Source organism: Castor canadensis, chromosome 3 (genome assembly GCF_047511655.1).
Source record: "Castor canadensis chromosome 3, mCasCan1.hap1v2, whole genome shotgun sequence".
NCBI lineage: Eukaryota > Metazoa > Chordata > Mammalia > Rodentia > Castoridae > Castor > Castor canadensis.
In genome coordinates, this window is record NC_133388.1 from 144,426,572 (window position 1) to 144,444,845 (window position 18,274).

Sequence of the window (18,274 nt, forward strand, 5' to 3'; positions counted from 1 at the left end):
TGATGCATTTATTGTCGACATATAAAACATAATTTCTATTTAGCTTTAACTAACTACAAAAGGCCACACTATCAAGGGCCAAATGTTGAGGATTACAAAAGTAAAAATGTATAAATCAAATGTAATTGATAGAGAAAATAACACTCCCTGAATGACAACTTTAAACAACTTCTCTAAATTGGCCTGTTGCCATAGGGTTAATAACAGCTTCATAACTATGGATGGGTAATTTTACAGCCATTCCACATTCTGTCTGCTGCATTTAATGTGATTTCTGTTTTAGGGCTTTGATCTCCTGGCTGTGAATAAGTAATATGAATGCATAAATAGATTTTAACAAAAGTATAAAATAGCATGTGGCAAATTGGAAGATTCATTGGGGAAAGGTTAGGGGATCATGCAGATTGTTAATGGTTCTAAAAACAGTTTTCATTCAATTAATTCATTCCTTGACTTGTTTTCCAAAAGAGCTCAATGTGCAATCATTTTCCAAGGTCTGTTTTTCTAATATATTAGTTTTAAAAGAAGAAAGATAGATAATTCACCCCCTTGGTTCCAACTGGGAAACATTTTCAGGCTGAGAGAAAAAGGGAGATTTTTGCTATTGCTCTTGAGAAAAACTGTTTTTTTTTCTTCTTTCTTTTCAATAAGAATAGAGTCAACTATGTCTGTAATATGATTTCAGACATGCAAAAAGCACTGGCTATAAAAATTCCTTCTTCATCCGCTGACTGACATTTTTTAGTTGGAATACCTTGTTTTAGTTTTAGGCTTCTAGTGCTCTGGAAATGGGAACCCTATGCAATCATTTGAACCAATGAGCAATTAGTTTATTTCATTATGCAAGTCATTTTTTAAGCAACAATTAGGGTAATGTGTATTAAGTACTTTCACATGGCTAGGGGCATGGTTCAAGTGAAAGACCCTGATCCTAGCAACACACACACACACACACACACACACACCCTCCAAAAAATAGAAAACAAACAACCAAAGCTGAGTCTGTACTTCAGGTTTCTACCTTCAGTGTTTGTGCTCTTAAATACTATACTTAATTAGCCATGAGGTCAATTTAATGTATTAGAAGCTGCCTTTGGGGTAGGGACTATCATGGTATTGGTAGATTTTATTAAAATGTGTAGCAATCCATGTTATAGGATTCGTATCAATTCATTGTACTTGTCTTCATCATTCCCATGACAATTGTTTTAGGGTATCAAGCCTAAGTCAAACAGTTTATAATATTCCCTTGAGGGAAGAGCAATTGTGGAATCCAATTGAAAAGAATTGGGAACAGTATAAATGACATCACAGGATCCACAGTAAGAGCAGTACATGTTAGAAGTCATGGTGTGTGCACTTGCAATTTATGTGTGAGACGGTGGTCGAAGAGTTGCTACAGATGCAGTATCCTGGCTAGAAAGAGCTCTGATCTTTTGGCTACTGGTGGCTCCCTGAATCTGAAATACATATTAATAATAGCTAAGTAATGCTTATAAGGCCCTGACTTTGTGCTGGGAACTGTTCTAAGAACTTTAATTACATGAATTATTTAATCACAGTAAGTTGTGATTAAGGACTCTTAGTCCCATTTTACAGAACAGATGGGCAGAATTTTGCAATGTGTCTAATGTCCACAAGAAGTAGAAGAGCTAGGTTAACAGCAGGCTGTTGGGCTCTGCATGTGTGCTTATGACCTTATTGCTCAACTGACATTACATAATCAGAGCATCAATGTTGTATGTTAATTTTATATAAATGCAATTGACATTTCTCTGTGAAACAAAGTAAAGAAAAAACTCACAGTTGGCAAAGTGTTGAGGTTTTTATCTGAATGTCAATGTGTATGTGTGTGTGTATTTTAAAAGGACATTATAGAAAATGAGGTTCTTAGAATTTCAGAGGGATGTAACATTTTAATTGAAGTGGTACAATTTTCTTTAGATAATGATTTTATTAATATAGGAAGGAGAAGGATGAAGTGAAAAATATATAGGCATGTTTATGTTTAAATGTTAAGAAAATGTTGAGTCTTAGAGAATAAGGGATTTGTTACAGGGATGAGAACATATTAATGGACCTATGCACAACTCTTGAGACCAGTGTTGGCCTTGATGTCCCTCTAGGTTAGCCAGACTGGCTGTTGAGAAAGAGAGTAGGACATGAAGTGGGTTAAAAAAAGAAAAGAGAGAGAAACTGGAAGCAGTCTATTTCTTATTACTTCTAATAAATGATACAAGTGATCTGAAGGGAGATTTGACAGTCTTTGACACAGGTTCACATACATACCAAGCTCAGTTTATAGAGAAGCAGAGGGAGGAGATCCAGTAGACACTGCAGAGGAGGCGAGTTTGCAGCAGATCAGCAATAAGGCACGTGAGTTGTTATATTCCCATACATTTGATCTTCAATGTGGAAAGAAAAAAGGAAGGAAGGAAAATAGCATGAAGGGAAGAAAGGGAGAAAGAAAGAAAGGGAAGAGAAGTAGAAGGAATAGAAGGAAAGAAGTTGAGCCCTCACTTTTGTTTTCCAAATATGTAAAATTCTATTGTGACCAATCCTAGTCAGAACCATACAAGAAGGGAATTCTAGGAAATGTTGTTCCAATTTAGCAAAACTGATACATTATAATTCTTTATTTTATTATTATTTTTTGCAGTACTGTAGTTTGAACTTGGGGCCTCACAGTGGCTAGTCAGACACTCTACCCCTTGAGCAACACTGCCCAGCCCAAATTACTATTAAACTTTGATATCTTTTAAGCTTCATTTCCAAGAATGCATATACAGCACAAGACTTGAATGTTATTTCAAATATGATTTTTATCAGCGTTTAAAACCAAATGAAAATGACAAATCCCATGTGTTATAGGTAATTATATTCTTGCATACAAAAACTTAAAAATTTCAAATTTAAAAGACATTTGAGATCAGAGCCTGTTAAACTAAGTTTTTTCAAGAAAAGAAAAATTATTAACACTATTTTCTTATTTTTTTTAAATAGCTATTAATGAGAAATCCTTAATAGAGACAAATTTAATTGTATATTGTGGGTCAAAAGAGAAATGTCATACTGAAGCATGGCTCAAGTGGTAGAGTACCTGTCTAGCAAGTGTAAGACTCTGAATTCAATCCCTGTGCTGCCAAAACAAACAGACAAGAGAAATGTCTCAATAAGGCATTAAAAAAATCTCTTTCAGCAGGTATTGATATGGCATTTAGGATTTTAGGTGATTAAACAATTTACTTTGCTAATTAATAGCCCATTATCTTTACAAATATAAACTATTTCAGACTATGTGGAGGTAATACTTATTACAGCTATAGCAAGTGACATAGATGTTGTGCTCCAAGCTTTTGATAGCATTTGTTTTGTAATTTGCAAAATTTTAATCCAGAGATATAAAATTATTTTACAAGTTTGTTGTGTTTAAATTCAATTCACCCAAAACTGGACAAAACGTCTCTAAAGTATTAGGAAAATGGACTGTTGATTGGCATAAAAACAACTGAAAAAACTACAAAATAGCCAAATGTTGGTGGAACAGCACATATAACTGGAGTGTATACTGGGGTTATTTAAAAAAACCAGAAGTGTTTAGTACCAGTGTTATCTATCATATCAAGCAAGTTAAAAATAATATTTAGGTAAGAAAGTTGTATATTTGAACAACACTTTTGGCATTATTAGTAAGTTAAATTTAAAATTTAAGCAATGATATGTTTCAATAAATCAAATGTATCTGAAGCCATTTTTATAGTACAGGAAGCTTTTAAGTAATCATTGGACCATTTCATATTCTCAGTTTTGTTGTAACTCTTTTCAGTACTAGAGATGGAACCCAGGGCCTTGTGATTGCAAGTCAAGTGCTTGGTTACTAAGCTCCAAGCCCAGCCCATTGTTAAAACTTTTAATGACAATCCAAACAAAGCAAAATTAGAGATATTACATCTCAATTTTCTATCTCAAACTAATTATTACTTCCAAGAGAGATATTTGAAAGATTAAGAAAACCACTTAGATAAAAGCTATACTTGACTTTGAAAATCCTGAATAAGTAGTTGACTTAAAATGTGCCTGAAATTGTAAATGAAGTATTCCAGCAGTGTCCATTTACACTGAAGAGCGATCATAAGACTTTAGTTTTATCATGAACCTGGATTAACTTTAAAGAATTTTCTTGTTACATAGAGTGCATTGCTATTATGACTTTTTACAATGATCTGTGTATATAAATTAGGATTTTTCAACCAAGACCTGATAAAAACAAAAGAAACAGACTCCATAGTGAGTCAGGTCAGCACATATGCCTGTTTATGTGTGTTGCATCTTGGAATGAACTAATAAACAAGAAAGCATATCTATGACATTTAGTAAAATCGCCAAATTTTTGTTTATGTCAGAAACTATTTGTTACATTGTATTTAAATTGTAATAAAATTGCATTAGATGTTAACTTTTATGTTCTTTATCACATACGGTTGGGCTAATTTTTTAAATATTTGTTTATTTATTGGTGGTACTGGATTTTGAACTCAGGGCCTCATGCTTGCTAATCAGGTGCTCTCCCACTCGAGCCACTCCATCAGTGGGTTAATTTTTTTGGAGAAGCTTTTATTTAATATGTAGAATATGTGGGTATGTATATATTTTAAAAAGCAAATTGTGTTTTATTTACAGAGGTCAACAAATAAGTCTCAAAACACAACACAACGTCATTGTGAAAACATCTGTGGGTAGAGAAAGAACAAGGGAAAAGAACAAAGGCAAACAAATTCACAGCAAATTTGTTCTGACTAAATTAAGATTAGTGCAGGGGTGGATGAAGTAGTATAACAATGAAGACTGGGAAATGGCTTTGGGGAGCAGCTCACCATCGAGGTTGAAGATTATAAAAGGTTGCCCACAACAAGAGCCTTCCAGTTCTGCAACACAGCTCAATTCCTTGTCCAGAACATGAATCACATAAACCTATGGAGTTGGTTAGGTCCTTTTGTTGTAAACAGAATTGGCAGGGAATCTTAAGACTGTTTCAGTGGCAAGTGGGAGAGACTTACCATTCTACCTTCTCTATTTTTGTTTCTGAAATCATTAAATCAGGTAAAATGGACATAAAAGGAAGCACGCTAGGGATAACTTTCAGGATGCTTTGTCACAAATGTAACAGAAAATTACTACAATCCTTTTTTTCCTCAGCAATGATTGCTCATTATGACAAGAGTTTATTTGGAGATGTAAGTTAATAGATTAATTATGTTTTATTTGTTTGTTTCTTTGATGATGTAGGAAAATAAAGCATTTGAATGTATTGTTTTGAAATATTCTCTTTTTGAGTGTGCATCGTATTTATGCCTCCTAGGACATGAATCACTGTACAGACCCTAATAAAATCCTGTGGCAGCCTAATAACTGAAATTGAAGGCTACATCTGTGGTAATGGAAACATTTCTTTGCTAACAATTAACACCCACTGAGGATATGCAACATGCCAGACACTATGCTGAGCACAGTCTGTGTATTATCTTATTCCACCTTCACAACATCGCAATGGATCCTATTATCCTCATTCTGTCCATGAGAAAATTTAAGTCTAGAGAGCACAAGTATGACTTTGATACTTTGGGCATTGTGTTGGCAAGGTCAGGATGTGAACCCATGTTCTTAACTATCCTGGTGTATGATGATGAATAAATAGGTGTATAGAGATTTTTTCAGTCACATGGCTATTGAATTCCATTAAGAATCAATAACCAGACTGGTGACAGTGGCTCATATCTGTAATTCTAGTTACTTGGGAGGCAGAGATTAGGAGGATTACAGTTTGAAGCCAGCCTGGGCAAATAGTTTATGAGAACCTCACTCAAAAGAACCCATCAAAAAAAAAAGGGCTGGTGGAGTGGTTCTGTAACAGGGAGGAGGACCAGAAAAGAAACAGACAAGTTTGTGTTCTGATAATGTAGCAGGGGGAAGGGATGGCATAGCAGAGAGATAAAACTTAAAGAATTGAAACATGAAGAAGGTCACATAGCACTGGGAGAAAGAAATAGCCAATAAATTTATGTCAACCGTATATGGATTAAGATTTGCTTTTTGCTTCTGTAACCTGTTTGCAAGTATATATAAGGTGAGACTTCTTTGTTCTTGGGGCTCAGCCTTTGGACATGAGTCCATTGGGTCTGTGCAGGTGCAATAAAATGTTGCTTACTGCTAAACTGCCTCAATGTCCCCTATCTCAGCTTGAGATTCCTGCAACAGTTCAAGTGGTAAGAGTGCTTGCCTAACAAATTGAAGCCCTGAGTTCAGACCCCAGTGCTTCCAAAAGAAAAAAAAAAAGAGTTGATAGCCAAATAATAGCTCATTTAGTGCTCAAATACTCCAAGTGGACTCCCTTTCATAAAACTCATGTTGCAACAAACACTATGGACTTAAATCCATTAGAAAATTTACTGAAATAAAAGTGAAAATATGCCAGGCGCAGATGGTTCATGCTTGTAATCCTAGCTACTCAGGAGGAAGAGATCAGAAGGATTGAGGTTTGAAGCCAGCCCAGGCAAATAGTTCAAGAGACTCTATCTTGAAAAAAACACATCACAAAGAAAGGGCTAGTGGAGTGGCTCAAGGTGTAGGTACTGAGTTCAAGCTCCAGTACTGCAAAAAAAAAAAGGGTGGGGGAGGGGGAAGTATGACAATAGAGTGATTCTATGCTTCAAGGAAACTAGAGACAAGAGGGAAGTGTATGCTCTCTTTGGGCATGTATTTTTCATAAAGTTTATGCTATTTTATTGCCTATATCACAAAATATAGGCAATAAAATTTCTATTAAGAGAATTTTTCTGCTAAATATCTTTAGCAATTGCTTTTTCTAAGTTTTAGATGATTTAAAATTTTGCAGCTTAATAAAACGAGAGATCATCTTTTAATGGGTGGCCATGGTTATGAAATGAAAAACATTGGTATATTCAATAGAGAACATTATGATATATATGCAAGTAAAGAGCTTTAGTCTTATTTTTAATTTGCACTAGAAACTGATGGAGAATATATTGTAGCCGTTTTATGAAATAGACACAAATAGTATTATAAGTGATATGTATAAAGGGCTGAGTCACTGTAGTAATGAGCATCTGACTCTAGAAATCTGTTTTTCAAAGTATACAGTTTTACTTCAGAGAAAAGTATTGGCAAGTGTAATAAATCAGCTTTTCAGATGGGTGTTTGTTGAACTGGATTATCCGTAGAAGGAATGTCTGGAGCTATGTTTTCTCATTGATGTAGTTGCCCTATTCAAGAGTGTGGTAGGTTTACTGATGAGGTAAGTGACAAAGATGAGCTTGTAGCAACAATTTTGTTTTTCAAGTGAGCTTTGCTCCCTGCAGCAAACACTAACTCTCTGGAATTAGAGGTGCCATTTTAGATGCAAGAGCATAGGATTACCAATGTATCTAGTAGAGAAATGGAAACAACATAACAAGTAGCACAATAGCCCCTCTTATCCTTGAGGCATACATTCCAAGACATCCAGGGGATGCCTGAAACTGTGGGTAGTAATGAACCCTAGGTACACAGTGTATTTTCTCATATGCCCTTCAATGTTGCCACATAGTATAGGTTAATCTGTTTTACCGTGCCTCCTTTTGCATCACCAAAGTGTGCTTTGGGGATATTACCAGGTAAAATATGGGTGACTTGAACACAAGCCCTGTGATACCATGACACTTGATCTGATAAATGCAAACAGTTACTCTCATAACCAATGCACAGGTAGTGTACCCATTCTGGATACACTGGACAAAGGGGTGGTTCTCATCCCAGGAGGGATAGAGTGGGATGGTGAGAGATTTCATCACGCTACTCAGAATAGCATGCAATGTAAAACCTATAAATTGTTTATTTCCGGAATTTCCTGTTTAGTATTTTTAGAGCATTGTTGATCGAGTAAGTGAAACTACGGCAAGTGAAACTGAATAAGGGGTGACTACTGTAGTTCGGAGAGTAAAGGTGTTATGAAACATTAAGGCTTAAATCTTTTGCTCACTCTTCATTTTCTTGACTATTTTATTTACTTTTAAATTTATCTAGCATGCATTTTCTCTTGGCCTTTCAAAAGTAGGTAACAGTAATAAGAAGAGATGGTAGGTGGTTAAATTTGGTGTTCAAGGAATCCAGGGTGCACGTGTTTATGTGTACTTTTAATATGGAAACTAGAGCAGTAATTGAAAATGGCAAGGGGAAATAAGGATTCCTAATCTCCCAGTCCCTGAGGTATGAGGAGATTAAAAACCCTTCTTTACTTTCAGAGCATTTACAAAGAAACAAAATTGTTAGAGTCCATCAGTTTTCTCTTAGGTTAAAAGGGTGCAAATATTAGGAAAAAGTGAAGATAAAGGATATATGTGTGGAAAATTCATATTGTCAGATAGCCTTTTTATAAAAATTATACTAATTTCCTTGCTTATCATAAAAGTGACTGTCTTGTTACATTCTTTCTCACTTTGAGTATTCTTAATCCTTTCAATTTCTTTCAGTTTGAGTAAAATGTGCTGGTTTCTTGTTTTAAATTCCATTGATTTGATTAGTGACATTTAATGCCCTTTTAAATGGCTGTAAGCATTTAAAATTCTGAATAGGCAAGTCAAAGAATTTTTTGTAATATTATTTTAAACAAAATAGAAATGCAAAGTTTGCTCACCATTCTTCCCCATTGTATTGTAAAGTCAAGGCGACTATTGCTTTATTTTTTTGCTTTTATTAAGCTACAAGCTCCTTACAGAGATTATATATTGTATTAAGTTGTACCAACTATTTTATTGTGGTCCTTAATAGTGTGTTATTCAGATCAAAGACTTAACATTTATGTTAAGTGAAAAAACTAAGTAAATATCCTTGGTTAAACCACTTAAAAGGTCATTGAGAGAAACAGGTATTTAGCAAAAATTTTGCTGTTCAACTGGATTCCTTTCAAAGGTTTCTGGAATTATCTCTGCTCTAATATTCCCAGTATTGTACTCACAGACTCACTAAAGAAATCCCAATTTTGTCTTTATAGATGCAATAAAAAATGCTTATTTCATTTTATAGCTCTCCCTCCTGAGATGGGATCAATATTTTGTTTTATTGGGTGCACTTTTACTCTTTGGTGCAGTAATATTCATTTTTGTTAAAGGTATTCATTAAAACTTAAAAACGTGATGAAGGACCCAAGTTTCCCCATCCCTCACCATGGTCACCCACTGTATTTTTCAGGTTAGTGATTTGTGCATGAACTCAGAGAGTCAATTAAAGTTTCATCAGACTGGAATTCATGAGGCAGGATGGAAAAATTATCAATGACTGTGTTACTTAGCAGCAGTTGGAAGGTTCATAATTCTCACCTGTGGTCTTCTCTGTTAAGTAGTTTATATATTTAATGAGACGGAATCTTGCTTTTTACCCATTTAGTTCTGTTTAAATCACTTTATACCTGACATTTCATTTCAACATCTTAATAGTTCTCTATTTTTTCTGAGTTATCTCTTTATTCTGTCTTAATGTAAATTTGAGCCCACATAACATGTCTTCTTGAGGGTAAGTAAAATAGGGAAATATTGTCTGAGAAAGAGGAAAATATACATATTCCAAACAACCATAATAAATGATTCTTTATTGACATTTCAGTTAAATGTTGTAGCATAAATTAGATGGTCCCCGATTTTAGAAATATGTCTATATTCTTTTTGTTGTTGTTTGTTTATTTTGTGGTTTTGGGGTTTGAACTCAAGGTTTCACTCTTGCTAAGCAAACACTGCTACTTGAGCTATGTTCCCAGACCTGTTTATATTTTTTGACATTAGCATGTTTCTTTTTTCTTTTTTTGGTACTCTCTAGGAAATGTCTTTAAGTAGTAAAAAAATTTTAAGTCATTTATTTTCACCCAAATTATTTCTCCTCACAGTATTGTAGGAATAAAAATTTTACATATTTATCCCCCCCTGTGTCAGAACTCATAGCCAAACAACTTGTCAATTAACTCAGTCAAAAACATTTAGTGACATATAGTATGTATCAAAAAATGTAGGAATGCACATTGGTAGGTATTGATCTGCATAGAGTGTCCAGCATCTACTTGGAGAGCAAATATTGCATGATAGATAAGTATTCAGAAGGAGGTGAGCACGTGAGGCTATGGCAACACTTGAAAAATTATGCAACCCCTATTATAGTGAGTGACCTAGGAGGAGCCCCCTGAATGAGACCAGGTGACTTGAATTTAAGTTACAAGGAGGAGTTAATCAGGTGATGAAAGGGATGGGTCTGGGAATGGTGGGTACTGGTGGGGAAAGAAGGGACTACATAAATCCGGGAAGGGAGGTGAGGAGGGAGGGGGGGGAAGCAGGTTGCTTTTATAAAAAGAATTTGGTGAGGTTAGATCACAGGGTTGGAGGGTAAAGTAGGAAAGATGATTTGTAACACATAAGTAAGAACTAAATCATGAAAGGTCTTGTTTGTTATGTTGATGAGTGTGGCACTTAAGGTCAAAGAAATGGGAGAATGACATGAACAATTTATGTTTTATTAAGATGGCTTTATAATGGAAGCATTTATAAGGACTGAGATCAATAGATTTAATTATCTGAACATAAAAAGGATCTAGGTCCAAAATTAAAAAAGACTAAAATTAAGAAGCAACCTAAATGGAGACAACTATTTATAATAAATGTGACAAAGGTTAATCATTTTAGTATTTGAAGAAGTTCATTCAAAATGAGAACAATACAGTAAGAAGATCCTTATAGATAACAGAGTGAGACACTAATAGTCAATTAGGAAATACTGATATTTATTCAGTGAATAAACTTAAAACAATGGGGAGGTCTCAGTTTTTGCTTGTCAAATTAGGAGATTTTTTAGAAAAGAATTACAATTAGACAACCCAATGCTGATAAAATTCATGCATTGCTGGTGGGACCATAAGTCAATGTATTTGTGGCTACAACTGTGTATTGAATTAGCAAATTGTACATGCTCCATGACCCATGAATGAGGATCTGGACATTTGAGCTAAGCAAGGAATCTGACCTATAGAATAAGGTGGACTTTCTTGGGCTATTTTGATGAGATAATTGATTTGAAACACTTAGTGTATTTCCTGGCACATATACACATAAAATTCAGGTCTTTGTTATTATGGTTAGGGCAAAAATATGTGCCATAAGCCACATGTAAAATAACTTTTAGCTGCAGTCTTTTAAAATATTACATTGCAGGAATAACAAGTTCAACTTGTTTTTCTACATTACATACTTGTAAAACAGGAAATAATGTGACAATCATGATATAAAAATATACAACTTAAGACATTTCTCTATGTAGAAGGATTCTTTTATAAAATGAATAATGTTGTACTTGATCATTAATGAAGAATGATAAAAGTTTGAAGAGAAACTTGAAATAAAAAATCCAGTTTAAAATTTAATAAGAAAAAGAATAGTACAGTAGACCCTTGAACAAATATGTGCTGTTATCTGAAATTATCTTAAATGGGAGAATTAAGGTGAGGCTTGAGGCAATTTTTCTTATGGTCAGGAGGTTGTAACCTAGCTGGAAGTGAAGGAGTAGAAAGCAAAATTATAACTGAATGATGGATAATGGCTTAAATTGCACTTTCGGAAACTGCATGTAGTCCAAGATTTGGGACAAGTCTTTTTTTTTTTTTCCTATTTGAAATAACTTTCTCAAGCTTCGAATTGCATAACGAATGAGACTAACTCAAATTACCCACCAAATGGCAATTGACATTTGGTAAAATATACACAGTTGCAAGTTTCAATGTTCAAGACTAATTTTTCTTTTGAAATGCATTTGTCCTAAAGAACTGTGATGTGCCCAGCATGTTACATTTGGTAAAGTGGAAGAGAGAAATTGAACTATTAGATTGGCTCCCACCTCTGCACTTATCAGAAAAGAGCACACCTGCCTTAGTTGTTAGAGCTTAATCGCTGCCACCTTGGAGTTATTTTGAACTTGAAATGCACCCAGGGTGGAGCGGAAGAAGGCAGAGGGAATAAATTGTTGGCCTTCCTGTGCTCTTCCATCTCGTTCCTTTGTTCTTTCCACTCCTAATCTTCCTCCTCTCTCCTTACTTCTCTCTTCCTCTTTCCTTTCTTTCAGCAGTTCAACTTAGATTCCTGGATTATCTGATCTGTCTCTGAGTCAGTCTTTGTTCAAGGGAGGGCTTGAGAGATGCAAACAGTTATGGGTATCCCCATGGGTGTTTGAAAGATAGCTTGATGCCAGGGCATCATTATTCTTGTGAATTGAGCATTAAGCTTTAGAGTGAGATAGAGCCAGTTGACTCCCAGCTTCACTGCTTATTAGCTGCGTGATGTCCAAGTCACCGAATTTCACAGAAACTGTTTATTTACTGAAAAATTGGATTCCATAAGACCTACTTTGCAAGGCTTCTACCATAGTCACTGTTTAACCTTTAGTACCAATTATTATTACTACCTCCACTAAGATAAACAAAAAAAAAAAACCCTCTTGTTCTTATGAGATACTTGATGCACAGTTTAAAGAATCAACTTTTCTTGACCTTGTGGTATTTGGCTCAGATAACAGTCCCAGAAACTGACTCCCAAAGTATAAACTTAATCCCTCAATTCCTCCTTCTAAGTGTCTACTATCCTTTCATTTTTTTGTTTAAAAAAAGCATGTCTGAATGCAAGAAAATTGTAGCTGAAATATTCTTGAAAGAGTCCTGAGTGTGATCTAATTTGTTTTTAGAAGAGTAAGAAATTTTTTGTACCTTGTTATTAGAATTACTTAGGACATACCATACAACTGATCATGGGTGATTCACTTGCCCATGAACAAAACTCGATGGTTGAGAACTACTTGACTTGTGGATGTGTTCAGGTTCTTGTTGGCACCTTCATTCCCCCTATAAAACATTATACTGGGTGCCTTTGGTTGAAGACCACAATAGCAAACATTTTGAGATGCAGGTTTTTTGAGAAATAACTAATGATAAGGAATAAGCTTTTGTAGTTTAAAGAAAAAAAGGTAAAAGTTGAATAAAAATAATAAAAGTATACTTGGAAAATAGATTAAGATGCCTGTTCTCCTAGTTCTTTATCCAAAGCTTATTTTAAGACAAAAAAGAGTGAGTGAGAAGGAGGGAGCATGAAATAGAAAGAAGACTTAATCTTATGTTATTTAAAAAAAATCTGTAATAGAGATTCTGAAAACTTCCTTATAATTCTATTAATCTTCACCACTGATGTTTTTATTCAGTATAAAAGAAACAATGAAACCAAAGTTATTTCATTACAGCTTTATCTGTCTCTTACAAATAGACAACAAATAGCACTTTACTCATAACCTACATATTACTGTCATGATGAAGGAAGAGGTTGTACCTAGATCAAGTCTCCACATCTCTGTGGTCTTTTTTTCTCATCTTCTAGGTGAGGGGACAAATTAGTTGACATTAGATAGCTTCCATAACATTCTATGTTTCTATTAATATAAATGTTCAGAAAGGATCCTGCAATGTCCTATTTTTACAAATAAGAGCCCACAATATCCTATGGAGGCAGAGGGTCAATGTGCTGGTGTGAAGGAGCAGGGGACTCATTGGGACAAGTCACTTATATTCTCAGTAGTCAGACTTTCCACATCTGCTTCACAGGGTGTTCAAAAGATATGAAAAAGATGAAGCATGTGAAAATAACTTTTGAATCATGAAAGTTATAATAATAATCTGATATCACTAGATGAAATGGAGAAGTACAATATTTATAAATCTCAAAAATTAATCAACAAACAAGATGGCCACTATGGTATTTTAAAATGTTAACTATACATTATATAATTAGGAGGTTATAACAAGAATTTAGTATGGAAGATAGAAAAAAACTCCTACCAGAGAGAATATTTCCAGTTAGAATATTCAGTCATAGTGCAAATAAAAATTTCAAAGTTATTTATTTGTTAGTTACATATGTGAGTGCTATATTATTCTTTCTTATAAAATATATCACTGATTCATCTGCTGTCCTGAGATAGCCTTCCTTCCTTCCTTCCTTCCTCCCTCCCTTCCTTCTCCCTCCTTTCCCTTTCTTTTGTCTCCCTCCCTACTGCCCTGTGTTTCTTAAACTTACACATCACAGCAAGATCTTTCCTTGTTCATTTTCTTTTCTCTCATTGTCTCTTGGCAGACAATCTTATCCAATGTCATGACTTTGGCAATTCAATGATGTGCAGACAATTTCTACTTCTACATGCTCCAATCCTGACCTCCCTTCCAAGTTCCCATATTATATTTTCCATTACCTGCTGGTTATATAAAACTATATTGAATACTAACTGAACTTCAAAGAGGATTGTTATTTCTTCCCAGAGCTACTCTTCCTTTTTTGTGTCTTATTTCTATTAGTATTACTAACCTCCTTACATGTAGATTCCAAATCTTTGTATTATCTTTGGAGCCCTCTCTGCTCTCCTTATCCCATGAACATTTCTCTATTTTTTTTTCTTTTTTCTTATTGTTGTACTGGGAGTACATTGTGATATTTAACAAGTTTTACAATATATCATAGTTTGATTCATCAGTCTTCCCCCATTCCTGGAATAGTTTCAAAATGTCTCATTTTTCCATTTTCATACATGAGTACATAACATTTCTACTACATTCAGCTTCCTTCACACTTTCCTTATATCTCCTCTCATCCACACACTCGTACCATCCCCCAGATAGGACCTGTTTTACCTTTGTGTGCTCTGTTTTTGAAAAAAAAAAGGCATTTTTGTTTGTTTGAAAGCTCTACAGGAAGTTTCCTTGTGGCATTTCCATGTATATATGTATTATATATATAATGTATATAGTTAAGTTCAATTCATGAACTTGAATTGGTTCATGCCCTCTATTTTTCCTCTTTATATCTTAGTCCCCTTCTTATGGTGATTTCAACAGGTTTAAAAATTCTGTGTTTATTCTTGTATAGAAAGTACATCAACCATATTCACTGTAATGTTCTTCTTTCACCCTTCCTCTCCTGTTAGTGACCTCTCCTTAGCATAACCTGTTTTTTATAATATTGATTATATTTGTATTGTGTCTATCTCCCACATATGAGAGAAAACATTTTGTCTTTGACTTCCTGAGCTTGGTTTACTCTACTTAAAATGCTGTCCTCCAATTGCTTCCACTTACCTTCAAACCTTCACATACATGGTTTCGTTCTTCCTTATGGCTGAATGAAACTCTATTGTTTGTGTGTGTGTGTGTGTGTGTGTGAACCCATTCTTAACCCATTCATCAACTATGGGGTATCTGGGTTATTTCCATATCTTGGCTATTGTGAACAGTTTTTTAATATTTATTTGTTTTTCCATTTCTAGGATAATTATATAGTTAGATGTTACTCCTTAATTATATTATTGAGAAACTTGTTAACTGATTTCCCTAATCTACATTCTCTTCTTTTTTTAAATTTCCTTTATTCATATGTGTATACAATGATTGTGTCATTACTCCCCCCTTCCCCCTGCCTCCTCCATTTCCCCCACCCCCTCCCTCTCGCCCCCACCCCCTTCTTCCAAGTAGAAACTGTTTTGCCCTTATCTCTAATTTTGTTGAAGAGAGAGTATAAACATTAATAAGGAGGACCAGGGGTTTTTGCTAGCTGAGGTAAGGATAGCTATATAGGGAGATTCCTAGTATTGCTTCCATGTACATATGTGTTCCATTCTAAACTGATTCTTCTCTAACTAACTTTTTCTCTAGTTCCTAGTCCCCTTCTCCTATTGGCCTTTGTTGCTTTAGTTTCTGCATTAGTTCTTTTGCATTGAAGACATCAAATGCTATCTTCTTTTTTTTTTTTTTTTGGGTTACCTACCTATCCTCATACCTCCCTTGTGTGCTCTCGCTTTTATCATGTGCTCATAGTCCAGTCCCCTTGTTGTGTTTGCCCTTGATCTAATGTCCACATATGAGGGAGAACATACGATTTTTGGTCTTCTGGGCCTGGCTAACCTCGTTCAGGATGATGTTCTCCAATTCCATCCATTTACTTGCGAATGATAAGATTTCATTCTTCTTCATGGCTGCGTAAAATTTCATTGCTACATTCTCTTCTAACTCAATTTATTCATTATTGTCAGATAATGTCAGATAAATCCTCAAATCTTAAGAATCTGTGATCTGAGATCATGGATAGCAGAATTAGAAAAAGACCTTAAAGAGCTGTATCTGTATCTAGTCAGCTGAATGCTCTTTAGTTCTCTCTATTCCAAGACAAATCTATACTTAAAAATCTATATTGCTAGCCTTGGTCTTTAAAAATAACCTAGCTGTTTTATAGTAATTTTCCTCTCCTCATCTCCTCTTTTACTTTCTCTTCTTTCTTTTGACCTGAAATCCTCCTCCCTCTTTTGTTTTAAATCCATCCACCATGGCCAGATGGACATTCTAATCCTTCTTTCATAGTCTGGAATTCAAGATTTGTAGGTAGTTATTCTGTGTCACAGAATAAAAGCTCTCCATTAGGTTAGGGTTTAGAAAACTGTCAGGAACACTTACTTTAAATCATACTTATCGCAGACTTCTACAGGAAGAAGATAGTGAACGGTGACAGCTGCCTCTGAACCTAAAGCCATCCTGGTTGTTTAAATTCTCTTTTGGGACATCACTGCCCAAGCCGAAGTGAGCTGCGGGCTGTTGCACGCGTGCTCTGCCAGCCTCGGGGGCTGCCAAGGAACCTCTGGACTTCCATGCCAAGTGGCCCTGGCGCCGGCAGGGACAAGGAAGATGATGATAGCGGTAAAGCCCAGAATGGCTTCTCCCTGGAGGAAGTGTTGCACCTCGGAGGCAGCAAGAGGATAAGCGACCCTCTCCTCTTACTGACTCAGTGTGGCCGTTACTCCATCAGTGGCAGAAAACATCTTGGTCCTAACTTCGTGGCCTTAGTGTTGTAGGAACTTGAATTTCAGATCGCACTGCGGATTTGCGCGTGTCACGGCAAGCTCTGGATCATGAGCAGTGAGCAAACCTTAAGTCGGTAGTGCGACCAGCGCTAAGGAGTGGTGCTATGGGAAAAGGAGGACAGAAGAGGAGACTGGCGTTTTGGTTTTCAATGAGATCATAGGAGAACGCATCACAGAGAAGATACTTGAGTAAATTCTCTTTTGGGTGTGTGTATGTAGGGTGGCTGGTGGCAGAAACTTTCAAAATGTGCCTTAAATACTCATACATGTCTGAAATGATTAAAAGTACAATTTGAGAAATATGTATCTCCTATAGTAGCCGTACCTTATTGTATTTCATAGTTAAAACATATACAACAATTTTGAAAAATACGTTTAGATTGTAATTAAACACATCAAAACACTATCACCACAGTGTATATTTTACACTGAATGACAGAAAAAAATGCATCAGAGAAATTTGTCATTTAATATAGAGAACACATCATATCCTAATTTAATTTTATTTCATAATTTTTTAAAAACTGATGAGTTAGCCAATGTGTCCTTTGTGTAGCTTCCTAGATTATAAATATTCTGGATTTCGTATTTCCTTTTATTAGTAGAAGGAAAAATAATTATAATACAGAAATTGAGTAAACAAAAGAATTTTATATCCAAGGGATTTGTTTTTAAATTTTCCTTCAACTGAGTAAGGTTAACTGAGTTTTTGAGTGGAGAGTGAAATTTCTTATTTCATATTATTTTTTAAGTAGGTGGAACTTTTCATTCCTTCAGACATTATTCATGCCACATAGTTGCAAGATCCTTCATTGCCCTGATTACTTTCCTCTGAGAAAGACTCCTCTTGCTTATAACCCTGCAGCTGCTGCACCATGCCAGCCATATCCCTGAGGCACTGGTAGGACTCACTCATAGCAAGTGTCTCTGTAATTGCTGGCTAAGGGCTTTTTTAGCCTAGTACTATTTCAGTCACCTCCCATGTCATTCATTTTCAATCCTAATCTTATGACTTGCTTCTGGGAAAACATAACCCAAATTGTCTTTCCTTGAATCTTAAGGGGCAAGTGATACTAAAATATCAAGTATTTCTGGCAAACTGTGTTAAAATGTTCTTTTTTAAAACTAAAGGCAGGAGGAAATCATTGAAGGAGTTTTTAGAAATGGAATGACAAGATGAGATGTTTGTGGAGGAGAGATTTGAGAAAGACAAAGCTTAAGGGGCAACTTTGCTTGGGGTTCAGGCAAGACATGGCAACTGACAATGCTGACAACTGTAGAATAACCTCATCACAATAAGCATTGTCTT